At 35.5% G+C, this 12,183-nt stretch overlaps 1 pseudogene; it reads right to left on the reverse strand.

The window, feature by feature from the left end:
- Positions 1-809: 809 nt before the first annotated feature.
- LOC149022656 (subtilisin-like protease SBT4.3) lies at positions 810-5,572 on the reverse strand (annotated as a pseudogene).
- Between the last annotated feature and the right edge of the window lie 6,611 nt (positions 5,573-12,183).

The raw sequence follows: 12,183 nt of genomic DNA on the forward strand, positions 1-12,183 counted from the left end.
GTGATATGTGACTATTTTTCTAGATTTTCTACTAAAATAGCTACCAAAGTTGCTAAATTCTTAAATTTCAAATATAGTCATTACAAATAAAATGGTAAAGATATAAATAGGTAATTGAAAACTTGTATTCAATCTGTATTCATTCCCATTTAGAAGAATCTACTTAAGAAAATAACTATCTGATTATCATCCGAATCTGATTGAATCTGTCCGAAAACCGATAAGATATTATCTGAATCCGTCCGAATATAATAGGATGCGGATATGGTATTACCACTATCCGATCCGAATCCGGTCCGTTTACACCCCGATACGTCACAGATAAAAATGCACACTCAACTCCCTGTCCAACACCATTGTCTCACTTATCGGAGTCTAAATTTTAATTGTTGTCTCACCCTATCAAAGTGTTTGTGATTTAGTAGAACTAGAGTTAATAAATCTCATCATAAATAGAACCTCATCATCTTGAGAAACTTTCTTTCAAATCTCTAGTTTTATCTAGTTATATTGAGGCGAAAGACAAAGTGATGCCTCTATATACTATGTTGATATAAGTAACTGATTATCTTTTTGTTTGTAGCATTGAATGCAACCAAAGAAAGTAGTAGGATTTGGTGTTTGACAATAGATTTCATACAGAATATGATAAATCCCCATGAATAATTCAACCATCTATCATGCACCATTAGATAGATTAGAGAAAACAATTTTTTAAATAAAAAAAAAAAACTCAGAAATAGGAACCACTGACACCCGAAAATCATTAAAATATTAGCAAAACATATGTTTCTTACATGAATATGAAGTTAGAAGCTGTTAATTGAGTGAACAACAATCGGACTTCTAATAGTATGAGTGCCATCCAACCACTCAAGTGAAGCAAACGCAGCAGAAGATGCAGGGAATTTGGTCCCAGATCCGGTGACGATAAATGATTTAACTTTGATTCAAGGACTCGAAATGCAAAATAGTAGGATTAACTGTGACATTAAATATAGAATGGGAAGTGATGGATGTGCTGTATGTGGAGTTTGCTGAGCCAACATTCTTTACTGTCCTTGTAAATTTACGAACAAAAGGCTCATCTTGTTGAAGAAAAGCTGTCATCATTCTTTGGATAATTGAGATCCAGCTCCGTTCCATTAGTTCCTACTGCTTGACAGGTAGTGTTGTTGTTCCCTGATAAAAGTCTTACCCTCTTGATATCCCAGCCTATATTGCAGAGGAATTTGATGTAATCATCTTCTAAGATTTCATATATCAGACCAGGATTTATAGCTTTCATTGGATCTATATTCCCAGCCCCATATGCAAACTCAGCATCAGGGTTCTTGGTGGCATTCATCGGCAAAGCTATAGAAATTTTATGAGAAAGAAAAGTTGGATTAGAGCTAATAAACAAATACTACAAGCATATTAATTAATATAGATAGAATGACGGTATCACCTGTGGTCATGAGTGCAGATTTGATGGCGGAGGGCGACCAATCAGGGTGAAAAGATTTAACATAAGCAGCAGCACCAGTAGCATGAGGGCACGCCATGGAGGTTCCAGATAATATAGCGTACTTCACACTCCTTTTATCATCTTCAACGGTCGATGGTGAGGCAATCAATGAATATGCAGCCAAGATATCTACCCCTGGGGCGCTTATATCTGGCTGTAATTAAGATTAGAGAGGGAGACCTTGTGATGTGAAAGACAGACTAAATAATTCATTGAAGCAATTGTGACCAAGAGAGAGAGAAACCTTGAGAATAGATGGCGTGAGGCCATTTGGTCCACGAGAAGAGAATGAAGCAATTACTGGTGCAAAAGAATCATGTATTGCCTCACTCTTCAAGATGTTTGCAGTGGGGTTTCTATAGGTTAAAAAGTATAAAACCTTAATTAATTGTACATAGAAAATTATCCTAATAGATCTACAGGTTCCCATAACATCACAGAATATGCAATATTGATCATTAATCCAAACTCATTGACTATTCTGAACTTACTGGGTGGAGTTCATGTAAGCCTTGACTAGAGCACCCCTTTGGAGGATTAAATGTGTTGCAGAAAGAGGAAATGTGTAAGAGTAGTCATCTATTCCATCACTTAGTAGTATTGTCCCTGAAGCACCAGTTCGAAATGGTTCTTCTCCCAGACTGAACTCATCGCATAGCACGATCTTTCCGGTCACATTAGCTAAGCAACCACCCCAACAAAGTCTGAAACAGAAAAGAAAGCAATCTTTGCATGTAATTTGTATGGTAAGCTCTACACACAAGCTACTCCTTCCCTTCTTTTCGTTCTTTTATGACACAATTGTCCCCTTAGATGTGGAGTTAAATAAATAAAAATAAATATAAAATAAATAAAAAGAAGAAGAAGAAGAAGAAGAAGTAATCCAAGCAGTTAGTAACTTCATTACCGTGCATGTTTTTCATCACATGTTGGTGATATTGCATCTTTTCCATATATTAAAGGGCGATTTGTTCCATTTGAAGTAAAAGAATTAATTGCATTACCCTGACAACAGAAAAAATAAAAAAATAAATAAATAACACTTGAATGCGACAATTATGAATCCGAATCATGCAATTTCTTCTAGTATTTTAGCTCCTATCCTTGGGGGAGATATCCAAGGCGTGCCCGTTGAGCTATAGAATTCATCCACGTGTAACATTCTAACTCACGAGTTAGGATGAATCCAATGAGTACTATTAGATTAGAATATTATAAGTGACTGAATCCTATAACTCGTTGAGTACTCATTATGAGACCCTTCCAAGGAGTGGATCAAAATTATACTTAAAATAAATCAGAAAATTTCCTTAGTTGTGTAATAAACCATTTAAAATAAAATAAAAGCCACATTCGGCTTATATAGCATGATTTCCTATTTATGAGACAAATGATCAGATCAGATGATGCTAGTACCTGAGTAAGCCAATAACATCCATACCCTCCCAACCCTAAAAGATAAAATTAAGTAGGAAAATTGATGATTAGAACTGCATAATACTTCTTACCTGGATGACCTCTCCATTCCCAAGAACAACTTTATTAATTATGTGTCGGTCTGTAGTGCTTGCTGCAACAGATAGTATCCAAGGTGCAACACTTGCGATGAGTTCGCTCTGATCGGACCATCATTTCCTGCGCAGCCTGTGATGTGAGGATTCCTTTTTGCATGGCATGAAATGCCCCTATTGAAATAGCATCTGCATCTAAGTCCGAAAAAGAACCCTGTCCTAATGAAACGGAGATGATATCCACTCCATCTGCAATGGCATCATCAAAACCTGCCAAGACATCACTCTCAGAGCAACCTCCCAACTTACAAACTTTGTAGGCTGCAATCCTTGCTGACGGTACACCTCCCCTTGCATTCCCTTGTGCCAGTCCATAAAATCCCACATCATATACTAAGTTACCAGCAGCTGTGGAAGCAGTATGTGTTCCATGTCCATTTGAATCCCTTGTTGAATTATTTTGCTTGGCATAAAATCGAGCACCAATGATCTTGCTAGAAGAAATTTAATTGAAAATTGTTGGAGTAAAATATAGATGTTTTTCTTTACTACATATAAGGATACAATATTATATATAATCAACTCAATATTAACAAACTATGAGATCAAGAGATTACTTGTTGCATCTAAAATTATAGCCACCTTCACAGGCTCCCTTCCATTTCATCGGAGGAGCGCTAAATCCTTTGTCACTAAAACTTTCTGACTCTGGCCATATTCCATCATCAAGAATGCCAATAATCAGATCACTCTCAACTTTAGGTTTTCTTATCACTGTAGTGGACAAACCAATGAAGTCCCAAGACCTAGTTGTTTGTAATTGGAGAGTTCGACTGGGGAAAACGGATATTACACCTTCTTTGCCTGGCATTATAACAAATATGTTATGATGATGTTGTCAAAAACTAAAACGTAATTTACAAATTAAAGTTCTTTGGTTAATAACTGGCAAGCTTTTCACTCTCTTGTTCATTAAGCTTTGCTGCAAACCCATTGAAACTTCTATGATAGCTTCGCACAAAACTACTTGGTGTTGAGCTACACAAAAAGGTCAATATATTGGTAAGAATTTTGTAATCTACTTAGGTTAATGCTACTGTAACAAGCATTGGATATACATAATTGTATCCTCAAATGAAGCACTTAATAATGAATCAATAAATATGAGGCAAAATATTTTTTAAAATGAAATGAAATAAATAAGACAACATATTAGAGAATGGCAGTAGGTTAATCAACATAAATATAGTTGAAAACAAAAGCACTTTGAGGAGGAGGGCTATGGATGGGATTTTGATCAATCATCACATATTTTCTATTGTTGATATTCCCCCCCCCCCCTTTTCTCACTTTTTTTTTTTTAATAAGAATCCATTATATGTGATTAACTGTGTTTTTATATTATTTTATTTTCCTTTGATGGATTCTTATACAAGTGGTAGAAAATAAAAAAGTACAGCTAATCAAGTTTTATGGATTTTGATAAAAGAGGGAGAAAGATTTTTTTTTTAATTCTTTTTTAAATTTAAATATTTTTTTTTTTTTTTTTACATATAATCACTTCAATGAATTCTTATTAAAGAAGGGAGAAAGAAAAACAAAACAAAATAAAAATAAAGCATTTCTATAAAAGAGGAAGAAAAAATAATAAAAACAAAAATATACATCCACATATAGATTCCTATGAAAAGAGCGAAAGTGCAAAAAAAAAACAATGAAAAATAAATAATAAATCAAATAGGGTAATTTGGCCAAAATATAAAGGGAAAAAGAGGGTCATAGTTCATATTTTGGGGAGAATTAGAGAAAAAACATTTGAGACGAGAATAAGAGTAAATAGAGAACAAGTACAAGGGAGAGACATAATTTTTCTCATACGATAATAATCAACTCGTCAAAGATTTAGCATCCCAAGATGAAGAACAAAGATCACCTACCCACCCAATATCAATAGTGTAGTGCTTGAACATGCATGATGGATTGTGAAAAGCTTTTAGATAAATTATGAACAATTACCTATCCTCGAGAACTTCTTCCAACATGCTTAGGTGGTTAGATGTAGGAAAATATTCTCCTTCAGGAAGTGCACCCATATACACAATATAGATCTGCACGTATCAATAATATAAACATAATGATCAACAACATAATAGAGCTATGAATACGATTTTATTCATTAAGTGCATAATCTCTATGCTAACCGAGATAAGATGGACAATTACCGATCAATTAATCCAACTAGTGCTTAATAGTGATATTCAAGTAATTAGGTTCCAACAATCGTCTAATGATAATATTGCTATCAATACTCGTATGTAATTCATCATATCAAAATGGTTTGAAGAATTTCAACCCAAGATCAACATAAGAACCATCAAAATAGATAAACATATAAGATTTTACAGGCTCACTAGTAATAAAAATGCAAGGATAATACTATTCAGATATTACTTACCTTTCTATCATCTCCAATGGCACCACAAAGAGGGCATATTGCAACAATAAAAATAAAAATAAAAAGAGAAAATGAAGGAGTAGGGAAGAAAACCATTCCTCAAGATATGGTCAATGCTCAATTAGAATGAGTGCAATAGCATTGGGATGAGGAGATTCACTTTTAATAGGCGAGACGGCATTCATATATGGAAGAAGGAATATTATTTGGTTAGCTAGCTGGTGCATTCACAATCTATTCTGTTTTCACTATTTGAGTTTATCATCTATACCTATTAATTGCCTTCTTTGTCATATTTTCTGTCAATGCTAGCTGGTGCTTTTACAATCTATTCTGTTTTCCCTATTTAAGCTTTCCGTCTATACCTATTTATTGCTTTCTTGCCATATTTTCTGTCAATCAAATATCACCCTACTATAGGTATACTCCCTAAACATTAATTATTTATACATCTTATCAATTTTTTTAGTAGTGAAATTAAATTTGTTATAAAAGGATAAGAGGTACAAGATTGTCTAGGGGATCTCACAACCAAGAAGTTGAGTTGGGCCACAATGTAGTGCATGTTTTGTCACAACCCTTAGAGCTGGGAAATCACACACAAAACCTAGTTTCCTTAATACAACAGTAAACACACAATCTTCAAATTTGCCAGCGAGCAAATCCTCGGTTTTTGGGGGTGAATTTTGCGACCACATTTTTATCCTCAACAATACACCGGATCCCAAGTGGGCATTCTGTCAAGCCACTTGATTTGTTCGTGCCATAAAGACATTAAGTATTTCATTGTTTTTAATGTAATTTTTTTTTTGAAGAAGCTAAGTATTTTAGTTCGTTTTTAGTATTATCATTAAGATATATAGCAATATCAATATGTAACCAAAACTAAATACCAACACCAAAACCAAACCAAATTAACCAGGGAGTCAAAATTGAGAGCGAGGAGAGATAATTGAAGCTCTAGAGAATTTGGAGGCTCCTAGGGAGTCTGTCTTCCTTCACCTGAAACCACCAGAGGAGAACCTTTCTGGTGGTGGGAACATGGACGGGAGGCAATCCTATGCTAGGGCAGCAGGAAATCCAGCTATTGATTTCTTGCCAAGCCCCATCCAGGCTGGATCCTACTGGCAGATTGTTATCCCTCAGCAGCAAGAGTATGAGTAACAGTAGGAGAGGTACTTTTGTCCATTCCAAAGACAATGGGTAGACCTATCTCTTTAGATTGACGAACTCATTCTGGATTTGTTGGTCATTATGCTCGAATCTTAGTCGAACTCGACGAGGGGACCAGAGCGAGTGGATGAAGTTCAAGTTGAACAATTAGAACCTGGATCTTCTCGGGTCTACAGTTTTTTTCGAAAGGTCGTATACGAAGATGGTATTATGAAGTGTTCACTCTGCAATAGAGAGGGGCATGTAGCTCAACAGTGTAAAGAATAGCCAAAAATTTTCAGCCGAACTTGGCTACTATTAGTACTCCACTCCTAATGGAGGTGGGCTTCTAGGGACGGTGGATGGTGTGCTGGAAAATTCAGAAATTCAAACTCCTCTTGGTTTGCCTACTGTTGAGGAGGTAGGACCCAATGGAGTTGCTACTTTGGTGGACTCTATGGAAAGAGACGTAAATCCTGCAACTCAAAATACTAGTAATTAATGTTGATACATTCAATTTCTAAAGTCTTACTCTCAAGAGGTGGGGCCCAATGCAACTGTGGTGGATGGGGATTTTTTTTGCTTCTCTTGAGGTGGATGCGGACACTACAGAAGGAGGACGAATTCTTCAATTTGAAATTCAAAATGCTGGCATCTTGCATGAGGTGGCAATACCAAATGGGGACGAAGTGGAGTTTGGCCAAGTCTCTTAGCCAGTGTTTGGTTTCGCAATTCCCTGGAATTAGATTCTAATAAAAACAAAAAAACTGTTATGGTTCTATATTGACTTGGAATCAATGTGATTCCATGGAATCACATGGATTCCACAACCTAGTGTAAAAACCAGATTCCATGGAGTTTCCAAATAGAATCACCTAAAATGAACCCAAGTATAAATATGGGTGATTATGTAGAATCACTCATTATCGTGACAGTGGATCTTGTGGAACCCAAGCTTGTCTCGCAGAGTCCGTCGCCAAGCTCCATTGCTGACCTTGTTGAGCTACGATTTGGCTTCACACCATTTGATCTTCTTCTCATTTCTGCAAAATGAAGCTGAATCAAGAGTTGCCTCTGTTTTGTGAAGTTTGGTTGACCTCCATCATTGAGCTCGTGGTACCGTATCGCAAGTTCACACTATTTGATCTTCTTCTGCAAAATCCAGCCTTTGTCTCTCGAACTCCGTCCTTGAGCTCCATCGTTGAGCTTGTTGATGTGAATCGTAAGTTCACAGTGTTAATCTTCTTCTTCTGCAACATCCACATGAGTCAACTATTGCCTCTGTCTAACGAACTCCGTTCTTGAGCTCCATCGTTGAGCTCGTTGAGCATTATTGCTTTTGTTTAACAATATTTAATAAAAATCTTCTTCTTTTGTAAAATCTAGGTGAATCAACAATTGCCTCTGTCTTGCGAACTCCATCCTTGAGCTCCATCGTCTTCTTCTTCTGCAAAATCAAAGTGAATCAAGCATCATCTCTGCAAGTCACAATCCATCTTCTTCTTCATTGGCTTTTGCAAAATCAAGCTGGTGTTGCATCTTCTTGTTGGTCGGCTTCTACCAAATCACAGGCGCATCAAACATTCTTTTGTTGAAAAATTTCTCTGTTTTATGGTTTTGGAGTTGCTTCTGTATTATTCTATGTTTTGTGGTGTTATTTGGAGATGTAGATACCTATTTAATGTAGATTTAATCTTGTATTAGAAAGTGCTGGAACTTGAATCTATATTTTATCTATGTTTGGCCTCTAATTTGTGAAGTTTTGGTTTGATAATGAATGTCTAATGCTTGTATATATTGAATGTTCATGTATATTTAATCTTGTGTTAGAAAGTGGTGGAACTTGAACCTATATTTCATCTTTGTTTGTCCTCTGTTTTGTGTAGTTCTGGTTTAATAATGAATGTCTAATACTAGTATATATTGAATATTCATGTATTGAATTCATATCAAGATTTATTTGTCAATTAAAATTTTCTCTTAAAAAACCCCTTTTCATGTTATGTGGTATGTTTTTAGTTGCAGTTTGTGAATCTGTTTAAAGAGTTTGTGCAAAATGAAAATTGCACATAAATTGAATTTAGGTATCTCCACTATTGAAATGAGGTTGGTTTTGTTACGATGTATATCAAGTTGACTTATCCATACTGAAGAGATAGTAAGCTAGGTTGGAAGATAGATTCTAGATTCTTAAATTTTGCATTTGTTAAGAGAAGTGGCTTAGGTAAGGGCCTGTTTGGTTACGCGAATCCAGAGATTTCAAATCTCTGGATTCACAAATGGGAGATTTTTACCTGTTTGGTTGTGCGAATCTCTAGATTCATAAAATCTAGAGATTCACATTTTTACACTAAAAACTTGAATCTGTAGATTTATGGGTATGAGGTGAAATCCAGAGATTTCACTCATACTATCAAAACGTTAAAGATTTGAACCATAATTCAATAAATATTTTTTTGGGATAAATCTAGAAATTTCATTCCAAAAATTCAAACTAACCAAACAGTTAATTTTATGAACCATGACTCTAGAGATTTGAAGTCTATAGATTTGAAATCTCTAAATTTTTGAAATCTACAGACTCAAGTAACCAAACAGGCCCTAAAGGAATGAACTGAGAAACTACGAGTAATGATAGTGAATGTGTCAGGCAAGCGATAATCCAATCTGGAGACCACATTCTTTTCTTGATATTTAATTTACTAAAAAAATTAGAGAACAAGGGACCTTGACTTCTATCATCACTAGGGAAATTAAGAAACAAAGAGACAAAGCTAAGGTAGAGATGAGATAGCCTATGATCTTGTTATCAACCACCTAGGACTCAGCACCCCTGCTTGTATTCTATTGCTATCAACTAATTTACTTCACCTGGATCAGTTCCAACTTTTTAGAAGGTTGTCCCTGTTGTCCATTGCACCTAATTTCCTTTCCCTTGCTTCTATTATTTTTGTTTTTCCTAACAGATGTCTTAATAAGGTTAGTAATTTTGTTGGTACAAGAGTCATTGCCCTGTGATTTTGAATATCTTTCGGACCAATCAATTCAATTTAAGAGTTCCATGTTTAGGTACATATAGATACATTTCCTTCCTAGTCGGAGATCTCCATTGATAATCCTTTGTTTTCATTTAAGATCTGTATCCAGTTTTAGTCTATATCCAATATATTTTCCCCCTAATTACATCTCAAGCCCAGATCCGAAACTCACCTTGCTGAAAAATGGCTTACCCAAGAGATCGTGTCTTCCCCAACCTCACTGAGTCGATGATTATTATGGATAATTATTATTGCCCCTTTGTACTTTGTTCTTATTACTAATCAAACCTCTTTCTTTATGAAACTATTGCCCCCCTCACTTCTAACGGTGGTAAGTGGCTATTAACATCAAATATGTAATGTCTATTTTTCCCTTCATTAAAATTAAGAAGTTACAAATGTGAGATTACCCTCATTTATAGAAATTATATTGAATGTAAATTATATCCTTCAAATTTTATATTTTAGAATCAATTTTGGCTTTGGTGGGACCACACACTTATGGTGGTTGAAACTCTCATGTTCTACTTAAAATTTTCACAATCACAATGATGGAAGTTTTACAAACAAATTAGCATATAAGATGCTAATTGATAGGAAATTTTGAATATGTATAATGGTCAGTATATATTAGGTGATTTTCAATTTCCAACGTTGAATTACATTTGATATTTCCTAATATTTTAGTTTCTATTTTAAGTTTCATTTAATCACATGTTTCCTTTATTCAGTGGTTTCTTTTTAGAAAAGAAAAGTTAATTTAAAGTTAATTTTTCCCATAGTTAATTAATAGTAGTATTATAACTTTACAAAAGAGTAAATTAAGTAAAGAGATAACTGCAAGGTTATTTTTGGGATTTTGAAAAGATATATAGATGCCACATCATCAGTAAATTAATGGAGCTTAATGTTAGGGGGGTATTAATAATTTTAAACAAAGTTAAAGGTAGGATTAGCAATTTTAAAAGTACAGGGGATAAAGTAGTAATAAAATCAAAGTACAAGGGAGCAACAATAATTATCTCTAATTGTTATGGTGGCCCTGTGGTTATCATCATAATGGACCGGTATATAAGAAGATACCTGTGAAATCCCTCGGATTTCTAAACAGTTAACCCATGATTTCAGGACCACGACCCCGGGCCTCGAGTCAACAACAACAGTGGACCATTCGATTCGAGCTTGAAGATTCTAAAGAGGATCTAATGGTTACATCCACCTAGCTAGTACCCCATCTAGCATACTCGAGTGTGTGATCCACAGTCCCAAAGATCAGTTTGAGGAAATCAACTTCCCACATTTACAATAATACAATCAAGAACAAGAGTAAATCAAGGTTTAACTATTATAATTGAATAATCAAGATAAGATTCAAAGAGAGTTTATAATATAATCAGAGTGCGGAAAAAGATACCAATAGAATAAATCAATGTAGAGTGTAGCGGAAAATCACTTTACAGTAGCAGCGAAAAAGTAGTTCAAACTAAACTAAGATTACAACCGATTCCAAAAATGGAAAGAAAAGAAGTAAACTAAATCTAAACAATTGTCTCTTCAAATCTATAAATAATGTATCCATAAGTAAAAGCTTCAATGTCCCATCGCCAACACACAAGCACTAGAGTCGAACTAATTTTGATACGGTCCAGCTTCGTATTGGTAGTCTTCACAGTCGTAGTCACAGTAGCCAGTACTTTGGGTACCGTATGAGTCATCCGCTTAGGCTTCATAGTATCGGCCCTCATAGTCATCTGTACCTGTAAATAGATCTAATAAAGTTGTTGCGAAAAGGAGTGAGTTCAAAAAAACTCAACAAGGCAGTTTATTCCACAATAACACATATAACATTATAGCAAAACATAAAGGATGCAATATGATATGAAACAATCATGCAAGTATGCTTCTAACTCTATGTATGCTGGTCTCTAGTGGCAGACATACTTTAAGTCATAGCACCATACTCCTCTAGGTAGGTCTCAAATCACTCTTCCTCAACCATCTCGGTATCTTGGGTTCTTCGGTGGTACTTGGGTCCTGCATCCCTCTTGGTGCAAGTCTTCTACTTAGTTATATCAAGTCAGGGTTAGATACTTCCATTTCTCGCCTCTCATAATCCTTTCCGGTATCCTCTCCACTAGAGTCAACGTATCCTATGGCTACAACCAAGTCACTACGGACTCATCAACCCTATTGATCATCCACAAATAGTAAACGGGAAGCTCTCATGTCCTCTCACGAGTTGGTTACCAGTCTTAAGTGCCCATGAACCCAAGTTTACTATTGCAACCCTACCAATGAATGGCCCCCACAATGTGATTCGTGTCCTCTCATGGGTTGGTTACCTATCTTTAGTGCCCATAAATCCCCCATTGCTGCCACGAGTTACTTGGTCTCAATCCCTTCTTAATTCGATCTGATATAACAAGGTAATCCTAGCCAAACACTGCTAGACAAGCCCTAGGTATGTCAACCAATAACCAAGGGAAGAGTCAAGGGGCACCATAGGAAAGTATCCCA

This window comes from Hakea prostrata, chromosome 3 (genome assembly GCF_041222555.1).
Source record: "Hakea prostrata isolate BN-2017 chromosome 3, UWA_Hpros_2, whole genome shotgun sequence".
NCBI lineage: Eukaryota > Viridiplantae > Streptophyta > Magnoliopsida > Proteales > Proteaceae > Hakea > Hakea prostrata.